The 22,313-nt window shown below is 38.3% G+C and overlaps 1 protein-coding gene across 1 annotated transcript in view; it reads right to left on the bottom strand.

The window, feature by feature from the left end:
* Nucleotides 1–731: 731 nt before the first annotated feature.
* LOC143668988 (nephrocystin-1-like) overlaps nucleotides 732–22,313 on the bottom strand; it is a 42,153-nt gene continuing 20,571 nt past the window's right edge. The window contains 3 exon segments of the mRNA XM_077143575.1: nucleotides 732–1,130; nucleotides 5,684–5,778; nucleotides 5,918–6,026. The gene's annotated coding sequence lies outside the window, so the exon portion shown is untranslated.

The following is a 22,313-nucleotide window of genomic DNA, read 5'->3' as shown; positions in this document are numbered from 1 at the left end:
AATTACTTGTTGAAGACTGCTTTGAAAACTGTTGCTTTTTTCTTGCTTTGCTTTGTATATATGTTATATAATACAATTTAAAAAGTTAAAAACAAAAAACAAATGCATCCTCTGTTCAAGTGGAGGTCATTCTCATTTAAGAATATCCGGTTGCCAAACAACCTTTGATCCTGAATCTAATTCTCTAGAAAATCGGTCCCCAGTCCATTCTCCATATGGACATGGGAACTGTTAGCCATGGAGGTTTCCTTTGCTTTGCTCTTTCTATTAAACACTACCATAAGGTAAAGCTGTAAATCCAGCACCCCACCCCACCCCCATCCTTCCACCAGAAAAAAGAAAAAAGGTTCAATTTGCTACTTGACAAGCAGCCTTGATCTTTACACCTGTGATTCTTTCTTCCTGGAACGTTCCCTTCCCTGCACCTACCTTACTCCATTTCCTTCTTCACTTAACTTACCTTGGCTTAAGAAAATAAACTTTCCCTGGCTATGGGGGGTGGGGGGTGGGGGGGCCTGTGATCACCTGTTTGCTCTCTAGCGTTCCTTGCTTCTTGCTATTATCACTTGTGGCACATTGTATTATACTGCTTTTTTCATCATGTCTAAGACACTATCAATTATGAGGCACACTATTATTTTATGTAACACTAAGAACCAAAGAGCTGCCAATAAATTTAAAACACAATGCTTTCTTATCCCTTGGAATTTTTATTTTATACATACTGAAAGAATTATTTTGGTATGCTTTTGAGACATATCAAAGAGCCCAGGGTTTTGTTAGCATTTCCTATTTAACCAACCCACCATTTCAATTATTCTTCAAATGCCTCACATGTCACTGAAAGTTATGCAGCTTCTCTTCAAAGTCAGCAGAGTTTTCTGATATTGAATTTGACACCTTAATGATAGTCTTGCATGATCAATGAATTGGTCACATCAACTTCTTGTTTTGAAATGTCTTTCATTTCTTCACGGGGATTGACAATTCCTCCTGCCTTTGGTTATGCTGGCTAGCATGTGATGTCAGTTCTGCTTAGACTTTAATGCGCCTGTGAATCACCTGGATCTTAAGTCTTGGGTGAAGCCTGAGAGTCTGCATTTCTAACAAGTCCCCAGGTGCTGCTGATGCTGCAGGTTCGGAGAGCACATGTGGAATATCAGAATGACAGGCAATCCTTTTGGGCCTATCTCAATAATAATACCTATGCAATTTATTCAACTTGTAGGTACCCTCCTTTCTTAGAACCCATAAAACATTTTATTAATTTGCAAGAAAATATGAAACTGAATCCCTCCAACAATAAATATTTACTTGACTGATGTCAAATATATACCCAATGCACTAAGCCCAGCCTTTCTGCGTATGAATAACGTTTTGTTCAAATGTTGACTCATAAAGTAATTTTTGAAAAGGTATTTTTAAGTGAAATTAAACTCAACTCACACAGTATTAACAATATATGTAACCCAGTGAAGGGAAGACTGTATGAACAGCTATGACCAAGTTTGGGTCCACACAGGCCAAGACTACTCACAGCTGCTGCCCAGAAAACAGCAATTGTCAGATGTAAACTGGTTTCCAAGGAGTATAAACTGCAATAAACTGTGTGCCTTGGAACACACGTAATACTGGAGTTCTTGTCTGTTTTCCCCAACTGTACTATGAGTTACTTGTGTGTAAGGTCTAGGAAGGCCTTTGTCCTGAGCACAGAGCACAGTGCCAGGGACGAGGTAAGTGTTAGAGAACACTGTGCAGCCTCAATCCTCTCCTGACAATATAATTTCAGTTGGACAAAGAGCTGATGACATGCTTGTCACCCATACATATTTGAAATGTTTTCAAATGTGAGTAAACTTGTGCCTTCTCAGCTAACATTATGGTGGAGTAGATGGTAATGTTTTTTTAAAACAGGCTTATTATATAATTCTTTGAGATTGTAGTTACTATAATTTGCTTTCTGATCCATCATGACTGGTTTACTCCCACTCTGCTGGCTAGCCAGTGTTTCATTTTTCCTTGGTGGTGACTCAAGTCAAATAAAATTTCAGGATCCCTCTATTATTATTCACTTGAGCATCTCTGATACAAGTACATAAGTCCCCCACTGCCAAAAAGGAATAGGAGGGAAGATTTGTGTTCAGCATATTGCAAGGGCATTTCATGACATAATGGGTTCATTAACACAGACTTTTGAAACATAAATTACAAAAACACTGTCAAAGCTTGTTTACAAAATCTCAGTAACTGCAGAAAATGAAATGTTAGCTATTTGACTTTAAACTCCTAAACCACAGTGCCATAACAAGATGACTATTCAATCAAGAAAAGCGCCCACCTAAAGCAATCTCATTCAAATAGAAAGGGATATGTTATAGTAAAAAAAAAAAAACAAAAACAAAACATGGAGATTGAAATAGAGTCATTGCAGTTTAGGGCTGGAAGGGCCTTTAGAAATCATCGCGTCTAAACCCCATCATGTGTTGTGATTAAAACAGTTTTTCCCATCCTTTACAATCTTAACATTCTTTATTATATAAAAAACATGAGATTGTTCAAATACTTGACCAACAACAATAAATAAAATCTCCTTTTTATGTACGTTTAGATCAAACTAAGTTAAGTTTTAAAGTCCCCTTTTAGAGAAACGAAGTGAAAAGATTAGGAAGGCCTTGCCTTACGCTCTGCCCCTATATAATGTAACAAATTTAAGAAGGTTGCAGTGACTCTGGCTCAAAAGATAAATAGTCAGAAATCTTACTGGCCAGGGGTGCTAAGATTAATAGTACTGCTCCTGAAATTTGAGTGCAGAAGGTGCCTAGCTGTGCTTCCCTTTCTTCTCATGCTTCAGTTGTCTTAAGGAACCCATAACATAGACTTGAGAACTCCCCTTAACTGCTGCAAACTTCCCTGAGCTTCCTGAGCCCTACCTGTCACAGCCTTGACTCTCAGTTATTGCCTTTGTGTCTAATGGAACAAACAGAGAAACCTACCCATGAGTAGGTAGAAGACAGAAAACAAAATCTTTTTCAATACCTTTGCAGAAAGGGCAAAAGTCGGACAACCACATACCATATAAGCTAATTATAATAAGTAAACTCATCAAATTCAAATCTAGGATATAGGTTACCAGGAGATAGCAAGTGGGTAGAGAATGCAGAATGAATATTTAATGTGTGAAGAATTTATAACTAGGTTGAATTTAAAAGTTAGGAAATGGATGGAAGTGATGGTAGCACAGTATGGCGAGTGTAATTGACAGCATTGAATTATGTGCATGATTGTGCTTGAAAGTGGAGGGTTAGGATAGAGTAGGTCACTGGAAGGAAAGCTAGGGATAAAACATGGGATTTTATAATACAGTGGTGAATCCTGTGATGGATGAGGACTGTGATTAATAGTACAAATATAACAATATTCTTTCATAAACTAAAAAAAAAAAACAAACCAACCACACAACGAGAAACTGGAGCGTGGGTGACCTCTTGTGGGCTAATTTACTAGGATTCCATAAGAAAACAGCTGTAGAATGGAACCTGAGATAGGTACAGGAGAAAAAGATAGGTACAGTGAGCCTGTAAGAATCTAGAAAAGCTCACACACCATAAAAGTCATCAATCAAGGGGCAATAATTGTATTGCATATGGTCTACTGTTCATAAAGAAATTGGTTTTCAGAATTTCAGAATTCTGCTTTTCCTCTAAGTTCATTTTTCAGTCTTTCATCATTAAATTCTTTTTCTTGTTCTCCATAAATTTAGATATTTTAATGTAATATTACCACATAGTAGGCAAAGAACCTTTATTGTTATGTTGCACGCCCATTCTTTATATGCTGTCTCATTTGTATAGATCAATACATTATAATTTGGTGCTTGGCAAAAAGTACACAGGTATATGTGGTAAACATTGACTAAAACGAATGAATGACTTCATATTTAAAAAATGTAATTCGGATTTGCATTTAAAGGAATTTGTCTAAATTGGTCTGTTTTAGGAAAGTATAATAGTTTCAATTTTAAAAAAGCATCCTGATTGATGGGGATTTTTAAACTAAAATAATTTATACCCATCTAAAGGATAGGCAGGAGAATACACAGTCAGAGAGTAAGTGAGCTTGTTAAAAAAATCAGAAAAATGAGTAGGAAAAATTACTCTTGAGTAGTCCCGTAGCATTAAAGCAAAACATGCATATTGCATACCTTGTGGTGACATTTGGGTCTTTTGCTACTCTGCATCATTTACATGGTCAACTATTTCATTCAATAGAGACCATTGTTAGAAACAAATAAGGATTTCGGTGTTTAATTGAAATTAGAGTTGGATGACACTGACTAGGTTATTTGTCCAACCCCTAACAAAGCCAACTAGTATCCTTTCAAGGCCATGATGATTTGATGTTTGTTGCCTCTGGATACCTCAAGAGTAACAACTGATGAATGAGATAAAGTCCACAATACTTAATATTAGAATACTAGCCAAAAACATAGTGAATTGATTAAAATACCAAGCATAAAATTTAAGCATAGTTACTTGGACAAAAATTTCATAAGATGATCTCTATTTCCAATAAGTCCTGGAATATCACTTTTCAAAATTCCAGAGAAGGGTACGGTTCCCTCACGAGCGTTGCCTAAATAATCAGATTTACCTATACATTCTTGATTAAGAAATCTAAGATAAACCTGCACTTCAGATAATTATTCATTCCTCTTTCATTATTTTCTCCTTAAAATCTAGTCATGTGATTTCAGTATAATAAATTGAAATCTGAACATTTTAGAAGGTACCTAAAAGATATAAAGGCTGTTGAACACACACCACAAGGCTAAGAATTAGGTTATATAATATCATTGTCCAGTTATTGATGAGTTTTCTTTTGCTTACATTTAATTCTAAAGCTGATTGTTTAAGTGATTGTGCCTTCACTACAAGTCATTAGAAACTATCCATAAAATTATATTTTCTATTTAAGAAGATCTGTATTTTAATCATGCATCTGTTAATAATTTATGACTAGGTTTTAAAATTAAAAAGACTAATTTAAGAACTTAGTACTTGTTTTTCCTTGCTTGGAACATTTATCTTGGTTTATATAAATATAATATTTTATATGCTAATATTGCTGCTCACATAACATTTAAAATAATTACAAATTTTTAATGATATAAACGTCTGAAATTAAAAACAAATCACTAAATTCTCCCATCCAAGCATAATTATCTTCATATTTGCATATTATCTTTCTGTCCCTATCCATAAACAGTTGTATTTTTTACATAGTTGCAATCCTACAGTAGATCCGTTCCACGCCTGGCACTTTATTTATATTTCCATGTTTTCTACAGTTTTCTTAAGTCTCATTTATAAAAGATTTTTATCATGTTGATGTAATAATATCTTATCATGTTGATATAAGATCATTTACTAATAATGTTTATTAATGCTGTAACATCATTAATCATATGCCTTTTGGTTATATAAGTTATTTGTATTTTATTTGCCACTGAATATAATGCTGCAATGAACATGCTCATGTAAAAGTTTTAGGAAAACTTTATTATCACCAATAAGTAATGTTATATCTCTTTTGAAATAGTTTAGGAGCTGAATCAGTCCGAGTCACAGCAGAAAATGCACACTCTGAAAGGATTTATTGGAGAGTTCAAGAAAAGACTACTTACCAATCAATATATGGGCAGAAATGAGTGCACCAACAAAAGTAGGTGAAGCACATGATGGCTAGCAAAAGCGAGAAGGCATTACCAAGCCATTAAACCTGGAGAGTAAAGATAGGGAGACTGGTAAGAGCTGGAGCTGTGGATAAAGGGATGTCCTGTGATGAGTGGGGGCTGTTGAGGAACACAGCTGTTGCTGGAGCTTCAGTGCAGTTGAGAAGGACAGAACAACACTCCTACCTCTCTCTCCTCCTGCGTTCCCATTGGCTGAACCCAACTGGAAGTCAGGGTGGTTCTGGATGATGCTATCTGTACAATGAGACTCCTGGGGCCCAGGGAATGTATCTGCCTGTGGAGGTGAGATGGAAGTACAACAATATTTAAAAATGTAGAATTTGGGGGAGAGAGTTTGGAGTTTTTATTCCACTAATCTTGATAAAAGACATGTTTGAAGCAAAAAGCATAATATTGCATTGTGAGATTTATAACATATATAGATTCCACATATATGTTAACAATAAGACAAATTATAAGGAAGTGTATAGTGAACCATATACCCTTGCAAGTTTCCCATATTCTATGTGAAGTAGTACAATATTAACTTTGAGTAGATTGTGTTAAATTATTGCAATCCCTTGAGCAGTGGCTGTCATCCAAAGGTGATTTTGTTCTCCGGGGTAACATATGAGAAAAAGTAAAGATTTTTTTATAATAAAAACAAAACATTTTTTATTGTTAAATATAACATATATACAAAGAAAGGAGGAAAAAAAGCAATAATTTTCAAAGTACACTTCAATAAGTAGATGCAGAGCAGATTAAAAAAAAATGTAAAATTCCAAACCTTTCTCAACATCTTCTGACGACTTTCCTGCTTTATTTTACTCCATAGATCTTGTCAACTTTTAGCACACTTAATAATTTATCAATTTATTTTATTTATATTTTGTCTCTCTCACAAGAAAGTATGCTCCTCAAAGGCAGGAATTTTGACTTTCTCCACTGCTGTGACCTCAATAAATATTTGTTGAATGAATGAATATATTAGGGAAGAACTATAGCTAGTGAACGAAACTCTTTAAAAATATAAATAACTTACTCTGAAAGTATAGAAGTTATAATAGTTTTCCAAAGCAAAGGTCTTGTATATTAAGCCATTTCCAAATATTCTATAACATTCATAATAATGAAATAGACTCAAATTTAATACAATTTATAAAATTATTTCTAATTATGCATAAGTTAAATGAATAGAGTGCTTTCTTTTTCTAGTCTTGTATGATTTATATGATGTAAGCCCAAAAAGACCCAATAGTAAAAGAAATAAATGCTTTATCTAAGTTAATTGCCCTGGAGAATAGCATATCTCAGAATCAAAAGTCAGGAGACATCAACCATATTTTTACTGCTATTGCTTTTCTGTGTGAACTTAGATATTCTGTCAGCACATGTCCCTCATTTAAGGTCAGCATTTTGAGGGGCTAATGGTCCCAGCATGAAACAGATGTGCAGTGCGTTTCCAGTCCCTACTCTGTACCAAGCACTGTGGTAGAAACATCAACTGCATAATTTATGGCAGAGCAATATTAACTGATGTGTTTTCCATTCCCCCCCTTATTTCCCCTGCCCAAGGTACACATAATTAATTTCTTCATTTAACTTCCAGACCTTTCTCCAGGCCAGACATCTAGAATGGAAATCCCCCCATTGCCTTAGAAAAACAGTCATGAAGACTGAGAACAAAGATCTCAAATATTGGCCTTTAAGTTAAAAAAAAAAAAATAAACTGAGGCCAAATATAAAACAAACAAATATTGGGGAAAAGATGCAATGAAGCAGAACATCCCACCTTGCCTTTCCCCTCCCACCACAACCCCACACATACACTAAAGATATTAAGAACTAGGGAGGAAAGTACAGAGGTTCAGGGATGAAGAAAGACTTCACCATCCATCCCAATCATGGAAGGAGTTGCAAAGTGTGGGGGTGGCTCCAGGGGAGGGGTGGTGTTCGACCCCAGAACAATTTGTCTATCCAGGAGTAGAGGAAGTAATGATTATACTTTGTGGGACTTCTTGTGCATCCCAACAAGAGAATGGAGCTGAGTTTGCTGCCAGCGCTCCCCAGGCAGCAGTTGATGCTGGTGAGCTTAACACAGAGATGGCCACTTCTGTGCAGCAGGATACAGAGAAAGGGAGAGATTTTCTCTCCTGGTTGAGAATGACAGCCTTTATCCAGAAGCCTGAGGTCTTACAAAGGGCCCCACATGGACAGTGTATGTTCCAGGCTGGACCGGGTTCAGTGATGGTACATCCCAGGGGACATCATTATTATAGGACAGAGCAAGACCTGAAAGTAGATGCTTCCTTCCATAAGCTGTCAGAGCCTCCAGTCAGCCTCAGGGAGGAGGGGTTGAGGAAAATCCTAAACAAGCTGAGCTTAAACCTGAAAGGACTAAGACCCAACAGCAAGATACAAGTACTAAATGGAGTTACTATGGGAAAAAGTTAGCTTATTGTTTTTATACATCTGAATATGTGACATGGATTCTGCTTATGATCTTATCTACATGTTCTAGAAATTTTTACAGCATTTTCTTTGCATTATTTACACAAATACTGAGTTCTTCTTTGTGTCTTCAAGCATATGGATCCCTCTGCAACAACACAGAGACTCCCACTGCCCTTGGTTTCAGAAAGTAAGAACTCTTAAATCTGCCTGGCACAAAATTCTCAAAGCCCTACAGAAACAATCCCATTGAGACCCCAAGGAGCCCCTTCATTCATGAAATTAGAGACCTTAAGGTGCCTAAAGATTCTCTCCTTTTCAGCATCTGTCATACTTTGACAAAGATTCAAATCTCAGAGACAGTTGTGTTAAACTTTCATGCCAGAATTTTCAATCTCATTTAGAATTTACATCTACCCCTCAAGAAATGCACTGTGACCCCTTTAACAATGGAGAAAAATGATGTCCAGTTCCTTTCCCAAAGTTACAGCTGCCAAGTGGCCCAGTTAGAGTTAACTCAAGGTCCTTCTCACTCAAAATCCATGTTCTTTATTCCATTCCTGCCTTTTGGCTCAAATATCTAATAAACCAATATCCATTGTAGCATATATTAGATGCTCACCATATAATTACTTGTGGCCATCGTTTTTCTCCAATACGGATGTTAACATGAGTTACATGACCATTTAACTCTAATCTATTTAGTTTAACTTGTTTTTTTTTTTAATTAAATGCGTGTTGTGTGCTGGGCAGAATCCTAGAAAGCAAGGCCATAGAAAGAGGTGTTGGCCACTGAGGTGCATCTGGCCTCATCTGGGAAACAGGATTGCAATTCAATGTAGTAAGTGTTGTGAAGTGCTGTGAAAAACTGGCAGTGGAGAAGTGAGAGTATATCCATTCAGGATTTAATCAGGGACCTGACAGGGTCAGATTTCCTCTTTTGGAAGGAGACGTGGTTCAGCTCGGGAAGGTGAGGCAGATGATGGGGCTAAAACAATGATCAAATCAGTAAGGGTGGATACCACTACTAGGAGAGTAACAGCAGAGCTGAAGTGTAAGAGGAAATGCAGAAGAGCCACATTTGGATGGTGAAATCAGCAGGATGCAGCTGCTGGATATGGAACATGACTGGGGAGGAGTTCCACATGATCCCCAGATTGCTGGCTTTGGTTTCTAGGGAATACTGGCACCATCATTTGTGGGAGTGTGTGTGAGTAACAGAAGACCTGGTATGGAGGATTTTAAAATAATTTGGGGGCTGGCTTTTCAGTTAGTAATGGGCTTTCCAAGTGGAAGCTAAATTTGTTGGGCATCTTTGAGGACAAGTCAGCACACAGGTGGTAGCAAATGCTATAAAGTTAAATAAGAACTGTACTCCATCTGCCCTTTTCCAAGAAAGCATATGCAAAGTGAGATCAGTGGGCTCAGAATAGAACTCTAAGCACCACCTGTTAGGCTTATGCAGAGAAACAAGGACAGACACTGGAGACAAAGAAGTAATAGCCAGAGAGGGTGGATGATACCCACAAGAGGGTAGTGTCATGGAAAGGAAGGAATGGTTTCAGAAAGGTAGTTTCAAGCTAAATGAATAGAGAAGTGTGGTTAAAAGAATTGTCGGCATGTTCATAGCAACATTATTTACAATTGCCAAAAGATGGATGCAACCTAAGTGTCCATCAGCAGATGAACGGATAAACAAAATGTATGTATATATACACAATGGACTTATTATTCAACCATAAAAAGAAATGAAGTTCTGATACATCGAACAATATGGATGAATTTTGAAGATATCATGTTGTGTGAAATAAGCCAGAAAAAAAGAACAAATATTGTATGAGCTCACTGATATAAAATAATTAGAATAAGCAAATTCATAGAGTGAGACACTAGAATACAGGTTACCAGGGGTCAGGGTAGGAAAGGGAAATTGTATAGAGCTTTTCTGGGATGATGGAAAAGTTTTGATAATGGCTTGTGGTGATGATAGCACAACATTGTGAAGGTAATTGACACCACTGAATTGAATATATTTGGATGTCCTTAAAAGGGGGAATTCTAGGCTGTATACAGGTGACTAGAAGGAAAAAATTTTAAAAAGCAAACCATAGCATTGTACAACACACACAGTAAATCCTAACATTAATCATTAACTACAGTTAATAATACAAGTATAATAATATTCTTTCTCCATTTGCAACAAATATATCATCGTAAAGCAAAGTGTTGATACTAAGGGGTAGGAGTGACTTTGTGCTTTCTTCATGATTCTTCTGTAAATTTACAAATTCTTTAATAAAATAAAATTTTTTAAAAAGAAAAAGACTGAGTAGATTCAGCAACTTGAAGTTCACTTCTTGTTAGCCAGAATATTGTTGCTGCAGGAGAGAGAGGAAGAAGCCACATTCCAACGGGGGGGTGGGGTGGGATGTAAAGTGAAGAAGTAGTGATGGTGAAGTATAGACAGCTCTCAACAGGTACCACAGAGAGGGACTAAGAAGTATGGAGCTGACATGGAAGGGACGTGCAAGGTCAGGGATACTTAAACTGAGAGAGGAGGAAAAGCTGAAGACACTTGAGGAAACTGGAGCGCAGACAATGGAATTCTAATTGAGAAGCTAAGCGGAAGGCCTGGCTTTAAGAAGGAGGAGGCACCTCATTCCCTAAAATTAGAGGGAGAATTAAGGATGGTCCAAAATTTGAAGGAAGATATGTGTGTTTGAACTGTTAAACACTTCAATTTTCTCAAGAGAATGAAAGGCCAAGGAATCCACAGAGAGTTAAGAAAGATGTTAAGTGGAGGACTGGCAGACATTTGGAGAAGTTCCTGAGAGGAGTGTTACAAGTTACTGACCAAGGACAAGGAATATGGCTGCCAAGCGTGTATTAGGCCCCAGCTAAGCTGGATATATTATTGGACTTCGGCAACTATCAAGCGACTTTTTCTTTCTTTTTTTACATGGGCAGGCACCAGATCTCGAACCTGGGTCTCCGGCATGGTAGGTGAGAATTCTACCACTCAGTCACCATTGCACCACCCATTAAGTGACTTTTTTCTGGGACCACTCAGTAGCCCAGATATTATGCATGTGAAAGTACAGAGATACAAGAGATTTGGGAACATTAGTGAGAACGAGTGAGTCAGGCATTCAGTCATGGGATCTAAGCTGGGGAGAGACATAAATAGGGCCAATGTACATAGATCAACTGGGATAAAATAGAGCCCATGAGATAGGAGATGTCTTGGGACACAAAAGGAGGTCTATGGAGAATAAGGTCTAAGGAGAGAGCTGGAATATAGAAGGTATAGTTGTCCACAGTATGTCCAAGGATGTCAGCATCTGAGGGGGGGGATGAAAAGGTAACTAGAGTTAGAAAGGTAGAAGAATAGTGAAGCCAGGGAAGATAACAGGACTGGGAGCAGAGGATAAGAATGTGAGCCAGGTGTCAGGACAGTCTTAGAGGAAAAGAAGCAAATGACTCAGAATAGTGATCTTTCTGAGAGAGGCAGGAACTAATCATAACGAGGACAAAGGAACACTCTGAATAGGAGACTATTTGTCAGGTAGAGCTGAAATGTTCTGGGGTGGGAAGGTAGTACCACATGGGTGGATCCACGCAGGATGGAGAAGCAGAGGGGTGAGAAAAGATAATGTCCCATAGTCATTTCTACATCATCCAGCAGTAAATGACAAGAATGATATGTCACTTGAAATTGTAAATGGAACTCTGGCACTAGAATCTTTCACAGGGATATTTGATTTGTAATTATCTAATCAATACTCAGCAGGGAAGTCTGCAATGGCAATGGGCAGTGCTGGGCTTCAGAGAGGCAGAAAGGATGCTGGGTCACTATATTCCAATTACTCTATCCTTTTTTATTTTCTTCATGCGGGACAAGTTCATGTCCTTCTCCCTCTTCAGATCCGGGCTAAACTTTAAGCTTCAAGGCAGGGCCTTTCCCAACTATGCAACTGCCCAGGCTAATATTCTGAATCCCTCCTATCATTTTGAATCCCATGACCATGTTTTATTTTCTTAATAGCTCTACTACTCCTTTGTGATCTGTTTACTTATACTAGAACTTAAGCTCCAAAAAAGCACAGAACTTGTCCTATGTTCACCACTGTAACCTCAACACCTGCAGCAGGGGTTTGTGGATGGTAGATGCTAAATAAATATATGTTGAATAAATGATTATACCCCTCGGCAGCAAAACAATATCAAGGAATTTATGGGCTACTTTGCTTAAATCAGAATAGCAAATGACAATTGATGAAATCAGTAATAGTAGTGTCAATCTATATACTGGACCTTTAGGGTGGGCCATGGTGGCTCAACAGGCAGAGTTTTCACCTGTCATGCTGGAGACCTGGATTCAATTCTGGTACCTGCCCATGCAAAAAAAAAAAGGTATATACTGGACCTTTAAAATACATAAAGCAGCAATCACTTGAGACAACTCTATTTAATACTTAAAAGTAAAAAATAACTATTACTATATATGATATCATTATTATTACTGCATTTTTATAGATGTTCCTTCCACTAAACATCTATAAACCCCTACTATGCCCAAAGCAAACAATGAACAAAAAGAAAAACAAGAAGTGACCTTTCCTTTCAATGAGCTTACAGTTTAAAAGGGAAGATAAGACATACTTGTATAAGAGAGACACGAGTAAAATGTTGTTGGAGCAGAGGAAGTTGAGTGAGATTTCCTGGCTCAGGGTCTCCAACTCCCTAGCCATTTCTCACAGGCCACCTAGCCTCTGCTCACAACATTGTTTTCTGCAGCATTAAAGTAAGGATGATAATAGAACAGACTTCATAGGGCTCTAACGAGAGTTAAATGAAAGAAATGTATAAAATATTTAGCAAAATACTAGACACACAGCAAGGATTCACTAAGTGCCAAGTGATAGTGCTTCCTGTTGCTATTTGACTTAATTACTAAGACGTTTATTTCACATAATGTTGAAAAAATATTCTCTGGTATTACCTCTGAAAATGACAACTTATTCTTACTTAACTGCATAATTTTATTAGATATTAACCTGATTCTGAGCTTCATGGTATATGCCTCAAGAAACAAGAAAATTATTATTTACACATTAACATTATTGAATGGTATATGGAAATAATATGGGAGTGAGCAGCTTTCTTAACTAGCTTCTCATCATCTAGGAAGAAGGCATGGCTTTTATTAAAAATGTTGAATTGTTTCAGGAAACAAGGGACCTTTATTAATCTATGAAAATCATTTGCAACCATGAGGGTTTAGCTTACTAGTATGCAGAAATATCTATTGTGTAATGATATTTCCCATTTCCTTGCTTCAGCACTATTCAAGACCAAATGCTTTCCTCCACAAGCCAACTATCCTTTCATCTATAAAATATTGTTCTTGACCAGAAAATCTTGTAGAACAAAATACCCTTGGGAATAGATTGTAATAGTGTCAGAATTATCTAAAACCTTGCTGATTTATTAGTTACTTGAGCAAGATTTTTTTTCTGTATAGTTATAAGCATATAGGATTTTATGTGTAAAAATTGAAGTATAAAATCAAAAGATTTATAATTTTAATTCAAATATAATCGAATAAATACATAAATCTCTAGACACTCATTGGTACAGCCCATTTTTCAATCTCTTTTCCACTAATACATATCTGAAAAATAAGAACTAAAATATCTTAACTGTTCAAGCATGTAATTAAAATCCAAACATTAAAAGCCTGCTGCAAGAAGTTTCAAGTGACACAAATAGCCTGGTTCTTATCCAACGTGCATAATTTTTCTTTGTCTCTGTGTTTATATTCATTGTTAGTAAGTGTACTACAAAATATAAATATGTGCTACAACTGTTGAAACTCTGGAATAACATTCTTAATCTGAAAAGTCAAAGCTGATTTATTCCAGACAATCATTTGACAAAAATGTCACATCAAAAAGAAGTAAAATATAATAAGATTTTAATTGCCAGTAGAGTTCACAAATACTTTAAAGGCAAACATCTTTAAATATCTTCAAGACTAATGGGAAGACATTCTGATGTGACCATGTCACAGAACAGCAGAGAAATATCTGACTTCCTTGCAGTCTGCATATACATATGTTTTACTTTTCAGAGACAGTTTTCACTTTGGTTGTTTATTCAGATGGTATTATATTCCCAACAATAATAATGTTTTATTTAATCATCCTGTTTGAACCAGGTTTAAGCACACAGCTGCAGTATGTTGAGTTTGCAAGTAGCAAAATCAGTCCAGTTTCATGAGATTGGGTTTTTTATTCCACCTTTGAATTTATTTTTCTTGGAAAGTAAAAGTTGTTGAGCAGCCCCTGGTATAGTGCCATGAACAGAGTAGAGGCTTAATAAATATTTATCAGTGCTGAAGTTAGAAGAAACAATGGTCTGCAGTCTGAATGATATGTTGGATTGGGACAACATTGCTTGCAAATCTCGTAGGCATTTGGTTCAACATCTGAATCTTAGACAATTTTTAAAAATGATTATTTTGCAGGAGGCTTCATCTGCTGCAGACAGGATAAAATGTTACTTATAACTATTATTAAGATTTATTATAACCTAAAGAATTATTTAGAAAAGCAGACACTACAGAACGAATGCTGAAATAGCTTACTCTTTCATATTCTGATCTGATTAGCCTTGAGAACCTCAGGCTCGTAGAGCATGAGGTAAGCCAAGACTTGGTGGGGCCAACTTGATGGATTTGCCTATAGAGCCACCCCGACCCACCCCCCGCAGTTTCAGCATCTAAGGGAATGTGCCAAACTTGAGTCCAATCCAAATTAATGTTGATAGTCAACACCTCAAATATGCCAGGTGGGAGCATGGCACCAGAAATTGGTTATGTAGGAAATGTTATTATTCAATGAATGACAGTTTGATGTTTGTCTGGGTTGTAGTAGGACATTAGCCAGTGGACTGTAGAGGGGAGAACACTGGGATAGGATCCAGATCCCCCAGAGAAGAGGGTTGGCAAGACTACTCAGCTTCTCAGGCCCAGACAGCTTGGCTGGGGTTCAGGGCTGATATCCATTACTAGCAGGAAATGAAGTGCACACCAAGAACAGAGGCCAAAGTCTAGGTACATGACAGGGTTGGAGTCAGGAGCAAAGGGCCGAATCTTGGTGGCCACACAGATGTTTACATACTGCTCATTCAACAGCAGGCTCAGGACAACAGTTGAATTCCAGACTCCATTTAGTGATAGGAATGGAGCACCTGACATCCTGCCAAACTTGGATCTCATTTGTATCACAACTTGGTGATACAACTTGATGTCAGGTAGTACTTGCTACTGGACCTGATTATATAAGAACTGTCAGTTTGGGGCATTAATTTTTCATTGTGGAATAAACTTAAATAAACCCAAAAGTATATTAAAATGGACCATTCATTTATATACTGAAAATGTTAGCTCCACAAGGACAGGGATCTTTGTCTTTTTGCTCACATAGTCAGGATCCAACAGATATTTGTTGAATTAAAGAATGAATTAGTCAAATATTTATTAACTTTGCCCTGGGGCTGGCAAAAGTTAGAGATGACTCCCCATTCTAGTCTACATGTACTTTGAGTTATTTAGATCTCAGTGATTCTGCAATTGCAGATCAACAAAAGGCCAGAGACTAATTGAAGGATTTTACACATCTTTTTTCTATTAAATAATAAGGGGGACTTTTATTATTTCACTCATTAAGAAAGTCAAGAGAAGGGGAGTTACAGGGTTGGTTAGTTCCACAGCTCAACACATCAAGAACTATTCTTGCTGCCTTCTCATTCTGCAATCTCTAGCATCTTGGTTTGCCATCTTATGCTGGTTCCTTTCATGGTCGAAATGGCTGCAGCAGCTCTGGACATCACTTCCTCACCCAGCCACATCCAGAGTCAAAAAAGGTATCTGTGTCTGCAAGCCTAATTCTTTTTAGGAGCAAATCTATCTGAGAAGCAACCCAGTAGACTTCCCCTCATCTCTCATTGGCCAGAAGGGTCACATGCCTCTTCTTAAATCAATCTCTGGCAAGCAGAATAGAATGACCATGATCAGCTAAGAGTAATCATATTTATCCCCATGGGACAGGGGATCTCAACTTCCTTGAGCCAATGGCTACATAGGTGAACAAATGAACAAGTTTTGACAGCAAAAAAGCACAGAAATGAATCTGCCAAACCCCGGGATATATTATTCCTACCCTGCTTTTGGCCTTCCTTATCTCCCTGCAGGGGGGAAGTGGGCAGATATTTTAAATTGTTTCAATAATCCTGAGCTTCAGCACTGGATTTTCTCACTAAGTGATTGGGAGCTGCAAGATACTAGAGCCCAGGTCTCTATCCACCCTTTCAGAAGTGAAGCATTCACTCCCCCAGCTACTGGGACTGTTGGCCACTTCAGCTCTCACCTGATTCCCTCCCTGGGGGGAGTTATCCTCCACTGAAGAGAGAGCCTCCATCTATCAGGCTGGAAGAGAATGGGGCAGAGGGAGGGGGAGAAGCTCACACATGATGACTTGTGTAAATAGGAGCATAAAAGCCTAACCCTCTTTGCCTCCAGGCTGAGCCCATCCCAGCTCCAGACCTCTCTGTATGACTGGTTGAAGCCCAGACCTGCTTTCTTCACTCCCCTACAGGTATAGATGCCAAGGGCTTCCCAAATTAACCTGCTGTATACAGATATTCTCAGCAGACCACAGAGGGGATTGCCCACACCTTATGAGACTATAATAAAACTGCACCACTATATGAGAGGATGCTCTGACTCTCTTCAGGGCAGGAATGTGGCCTGTGCTGAAATACATTACAGCTTCCATTTGCCTTACTGGTGCATAAAAGTTCTAAAAAATTTCCTCATCTAGCTAAGGAGAGACATATAACACACACACACACACACACATGCAAAAGCCACCAACAGGATTTTTTAAGAAATCTACTCTAGCAAAGAATTTGCCAGAGTTATTTATTCTCCCTTAGGGCTGATATCCTTCAGAAAATGAAAATAGCCACCTCTGCATAACTTGCTTTAAAGACAAAGTTCAAGGTACAATAGATCCATCTATACCTATGAGAAGGACAAGCCATTATTAGGCAGAGTCTAGCATCTCAGGGCCCATTTGGATGTAGTTCAAAGACTCTCCCATTAATTACATCGATTATGCACAAGTACTATCATGGAGTGGGGGTGGGGGCAAAAAGGAATAAGATATATTGCCTTAAGGGCTTGCACTCTAGGGGAGTAGATTGAGCAGTGTGTAGTTGCATAAAAGGCAAAGGGCTCTAAGAGGACCCAGCATTAACCTAATTTCTCCTGGGGAATCGGGGAGGCTTACCAGAAATAAGTCAGAAGGGCACTTACAAAGAGGGAGGAATTCCTGGGAGTAAGAGGAACCTCCTAGATACAAGGGGAAACAGGGTTCATTCTGAAAACTGAAAGTATTACTACCATCTCCTCTGTGCTTAGAACAGTGTCTCACAAATAGTGACTGCCCAATAAGTATTTGTTAAGTGGATAAATGAATGAATGAAGTAGTTGCAATTGGTTGAGACATAGAGTCTACAAAGAAGAAAGCGGTGATAGATGATGTTGGAAAACTATATAGATGCCTGTCAGGAAAAGTCTTCCAATAGTCAAATTAAAGAACTTGAACTTTGTAGTGAAAGAAATGGGGAATTAAAATTTAAGCATGGTGGGCAGGTCACACTGACAATCATGCACAGAACAGATTCCAGAGGTACAAGATTGAAGGAGAATCTAGTGAGGGGCTATCACAGTCAGTGATCCAGGCAAGAAATAACGAGGGCTTGAGAAAAATGCAGCAATGGAGAAATCAATGAATTCTGGAGACACTTAGGAAGTATAATTAACAAGACATAGGATATTGTCTTTGGTGAGAGATAGGCAACATTTGCCTTGAAAAATCTTAGAAACTTCTATTGGCCATTTGATGTCCACAATGCATTCTGAGTCAGTCAGTTGTCCTAGTTGAACCTATCTCTGAAACAGAAATTTTCATAATTTCCCAATATTATCACATCTTCTCAGTCCCAACTCCTTCAATTTCCATGATAATCCATGTAATAAAGGTAAAGAAAGAAAGGTCTAGATTTTTCAGGGCTTTTGTTTCACTCTTTTATACTTCAAAAAGTAGTCCTGGCACCAAATTTAAATTATCCTTAGGAGATAAGTTAATTAAATGTTACCGAGGGGAACTCTTGTTTTCTTCACCTTTCTCAAACTACATTCTTCGTCAAAAAAATGTGTAGCTGGACCCAAGCAGAGATATTTATAGACCTTAATAATGTTCTAAAAAAGTGATAGGCTGGGAATTAGAGAAGCAACAGGAAGGCCAGCCCGGCCACTCAATGCTAAGCTACCTATGTATTCTCAGAGAGCAAAGAGAACTGGGGAGGTAAATAATAAAAAGTTTTATTCTCTTGCAAGTTCAGTCTAGTTCTTTTCAATTTTGAATATTCAATATTCAACAGCAATCTTCTTATGATAACTATCAGCTTCTACAGTCTCAGAAATCTGAAAACTTAATCTTTGGAAACTCCTAAACATTGCCATTGATCAGTAAGTTTAGGATGGGAAAGAAGACAGCGATTTCAAAGACATTTTCATATAAACTAGGAGAAGAAGGTATCATCATTATTTTATTCACTTATATTACCTACTATTCTTACAGATTTACATTAAAATGAGTGGCGAAGAGGGAAGTATAAAGATTTCTCCACCCTAATTCCCAGGCTAACCTTACATTTGCCAATATGTTTCTTCTCATTTACTAAAATCTATATTCAGAGAGATAGGGGTTGAAACATCTGGGGTATCAGGCATCAGGTGGCATCATCAGGCAGAAGTGTGCCACAACCATTAGATGCATATTCTGTCAAGCAGACTCAGATTGGATCCTATGCCACCTTCCATGTCCCTATTTCCTATTTCCCTGTCTACTTTTCTGATTCCTACCTACTACATGAGGATTCCATTTTGGGCTTCTAGGTCCTTTCTTATTTGGCTCTTGGCATCACTCTTTCAATCATACAAGTAATTAGATAATTAGTTGTATAATTTTACAGAAAACTATGCAAGTATAATTAATACAATTACTAAAAAATGGCCATATTACCAGTTTCCCCTTTAAATTAAATTTGAGTGCATCAGCATATCTCCAGGACTGTCTGCTATATGCCCCTCACCCTTGCTTTAGCCTATGCAGTACATGAACTGAGACTCCATCAATGATCAATGGAAAATTACGTACATCAAGATTGGACAGGCAGAGGAGGGGCCAAGATGGCGGCTTAGTAAGGTGCGCGCGTCTTAGTTCCGCAACCAGAACAACTACTAAATAACCAGAAACACTACAGAACAGCTCCCGGAGCCACGACAGAGATCAGACACACAGCGTACCCCAGTCTGGACCGGCTGGACCAGCTGCGTGATTCCGCAGTGGTGAGTTCCCCAAGCAGCGCGCGCTTTCCCGGGCCGTGGCAGTTGGCGGCCAGTGCCCCTCCCTCACAGGCGGCTTCCCGGACTGACTAAGAGTCTCGGATCAGCGAGTTCCCCAAGCTGCGGCGACTGGCGCCCCTCCCCGACAGGCAGCTTCCCGGTCCGGCTGCGAGGCTCGGATCAGCGAGTTCCACAAGCTGTGGTGGCCAGCGGCCGGTGCCCCTCCCCCACAGGTGGCTTCCAGAGGGAAAGGAAAGAGTCTCCAACAGTAGCAGGGACTGAGTCCAACCAAACACCAATAGTGGCATTAATAAACAAATTCTGACTACAAAAATAGGCCCCCAGCTCAGGTGAAACTGATCAAGGCAGAAGTCGCCTAATGGGCTAACTGAAAAAGAGGAAAGGGGGTGAAACAGAGCCTTCTACAGCTGTTTCTATGGCGGCTTGGTCACCTCTGGACTCAGCGCCGGGATTACACAGGTTGCAACTGCCCCAAACGCAGAAACAGGCTGCTTTCAGGGCTCTCTACCACCTGAACCTTCCCCATCGGAGGGGTGAAATAAACTTAGGTGGAATCCATCTCTCAAGGAATTCAGATCCCAGGACTTCACAATTTGAAGCCATTAAAACCAGCCTACAACCTTTCCTCTGTCTCCACCACGCCCCCAGCAGAGAGAGCCTTCCAAAGTTAAAGGAGCCACAACATCTTTTGCTGGTGGACACACAGACAGACAAGCACCACATACTGGGCAGAATAAGAAAAACAGAACCCAGAGACTTCACAGGAAAGTCTTTCAACCTGTGTCTGAAAGAACACAGCTGGGTCTCACACTCAGGGAAATCTGATTAAATGTCCAGAAGCCAGCAAAAAATAACAAATCACACCAGGAAAATTGAAGATATGGCCCAGTCAAAGGAAAAAACCAATAGTTCAAATGAGATACAGGGGCTGAGACAACTAATTCTGAATATACAAACAGAAATGGAAAACCTCTTCAAAAACCAAATCAATAAATTGAGGGAGGACATGAAGAAGGCAAGGGATGAACAAAAAGAAGAAATGGAAAGTCTGAAAAAACAAATCACAGAACTTATGGGAATGAAAGATACAGCAGAAGAGATGAAAAAAACAATGGAAACCTACAGTGGTAGATTTCAAGAGACAGGTTAGAATTAGTGAACTGGAGGATGGAACATCTGAAATCCAAAAAGAAACAGAAACTACAGGGAAAAGAATGGAAAAATTTGAACAGGGGCTCAGGGAATTGAATGATAATATGCAATGCACAAATATATGTGTTGTGGGTGTCCCAGAAGGAGAAGAGAAGGGAAAAGGAGGAGAAAAACTAATGGAAGAAATTATCACTGAAAATTTCCCAACTCTTATGAAAGACCTAAAATTACAGATTCAAGAAGTGCAGTGCATCCCAAAGAGAATAGATCCAAATAGGTGTTCTCCAAGACACTTACTAGTAAGAATGTCAGAGGTCAAAGAGAAAGAGAAGATCTTGAAAGCAGCAAGAGAAAAACAATCCATCACATACAAGGGAAACCAAATAAGACTACGTGTAGATTTCTCAGCAGAAACCATGGAGGCAAGAAGACAGTGGGATGATATATTTAAATTACTAAAAGAGAAAAACTGCCAACCAAGAATTCTATATCCAGCAAAATTGTCCTTCAAAAATGAGGGAGAAATTAAAAATTTTTCAGACAAAAAGTCACTGAGAGAATTTGTGACCAAGAGACCAGCTCTGCAAGAAATACTAAAGGGAGCACTAGAGTCAGATATGAAAAACCAGAAGAGAGAGGTGTGGAGAAGAGTGTAGAAAGAAGGAAAATTGGATATGATATATATTATACAAAAGGCAAAATGGTAGAGGAAAGTATTACCCAAACAGTAATAACACTAAATGTTAATGGACTGAATTCCCCAATCAAGCAACATAGACTGGCAGAATGGATTAAAAAACAGGATCCTTCTATATGCTGTCTACAGGAAACACATCTTAGACCCAAAGATAAACATAGGTTGAAAGTGAAAGGTTGGGAAAAGATATTTTATAAAAATAGCAACCAGAAAAGAGCAGGAGTAGCTATACTAATATCCAACAAATTAGACTTCAAATATAAAACAGTTAAAAGAGACAAAGAAGGATGCTATCTACTAATAAAAGGAACAATTCAACAAGAAGACATAACAATCATAAATATTTATGCATCGAACCAGAATGCTCCAAAATACATGAGGAATACACTGCAAATACTGAAAAGGGAAATAGACACATCTACCATAATAGTTGGAGACTTCAATTCCCCACTCTCATCAATGGACAGAACATCTAGGCAGAGGATCAATAAAGAAACAGAGAATTTGAATATTACAATAAATGAGCTAGACTTAACAGACATTTATAGGACATTACACCCCACAACAGCAGGATACACCTTTTTCTCAAGTGCTCATGGATCATTCTCAAAGATAGACCATATGCTGGGTCACAAAGCAAGTCCCAACAAATTTAAAAAGATTGAAATCATACACAACACTTTCTCAGATCATAAAGGAATGAAGTTGGAAATCAATAATAGGCAGAGTGCCAGAAAATTCACAAATACGTGGAGGCTCAACAACACACTCTTAAACAA

This window comes from Tamandua tetradactyla, chromosome 25, assembly GCF_023851605.1.
Source record: "Tamandua tetradactyla isolate mTamTet1 chromosome 25, mTamTet1.pri, whole genome shotgun sequence".
NCBI classification, from domain to species: Eukaryota; Metazoa; Chordata; class Mammalia; order Pilosa; family Myrmecophagidae; genus Tamandua; species Tamandua tetradactyla.
This window is presented reverse-complemented; position numbering and strand designations above follow the sequence as displayed.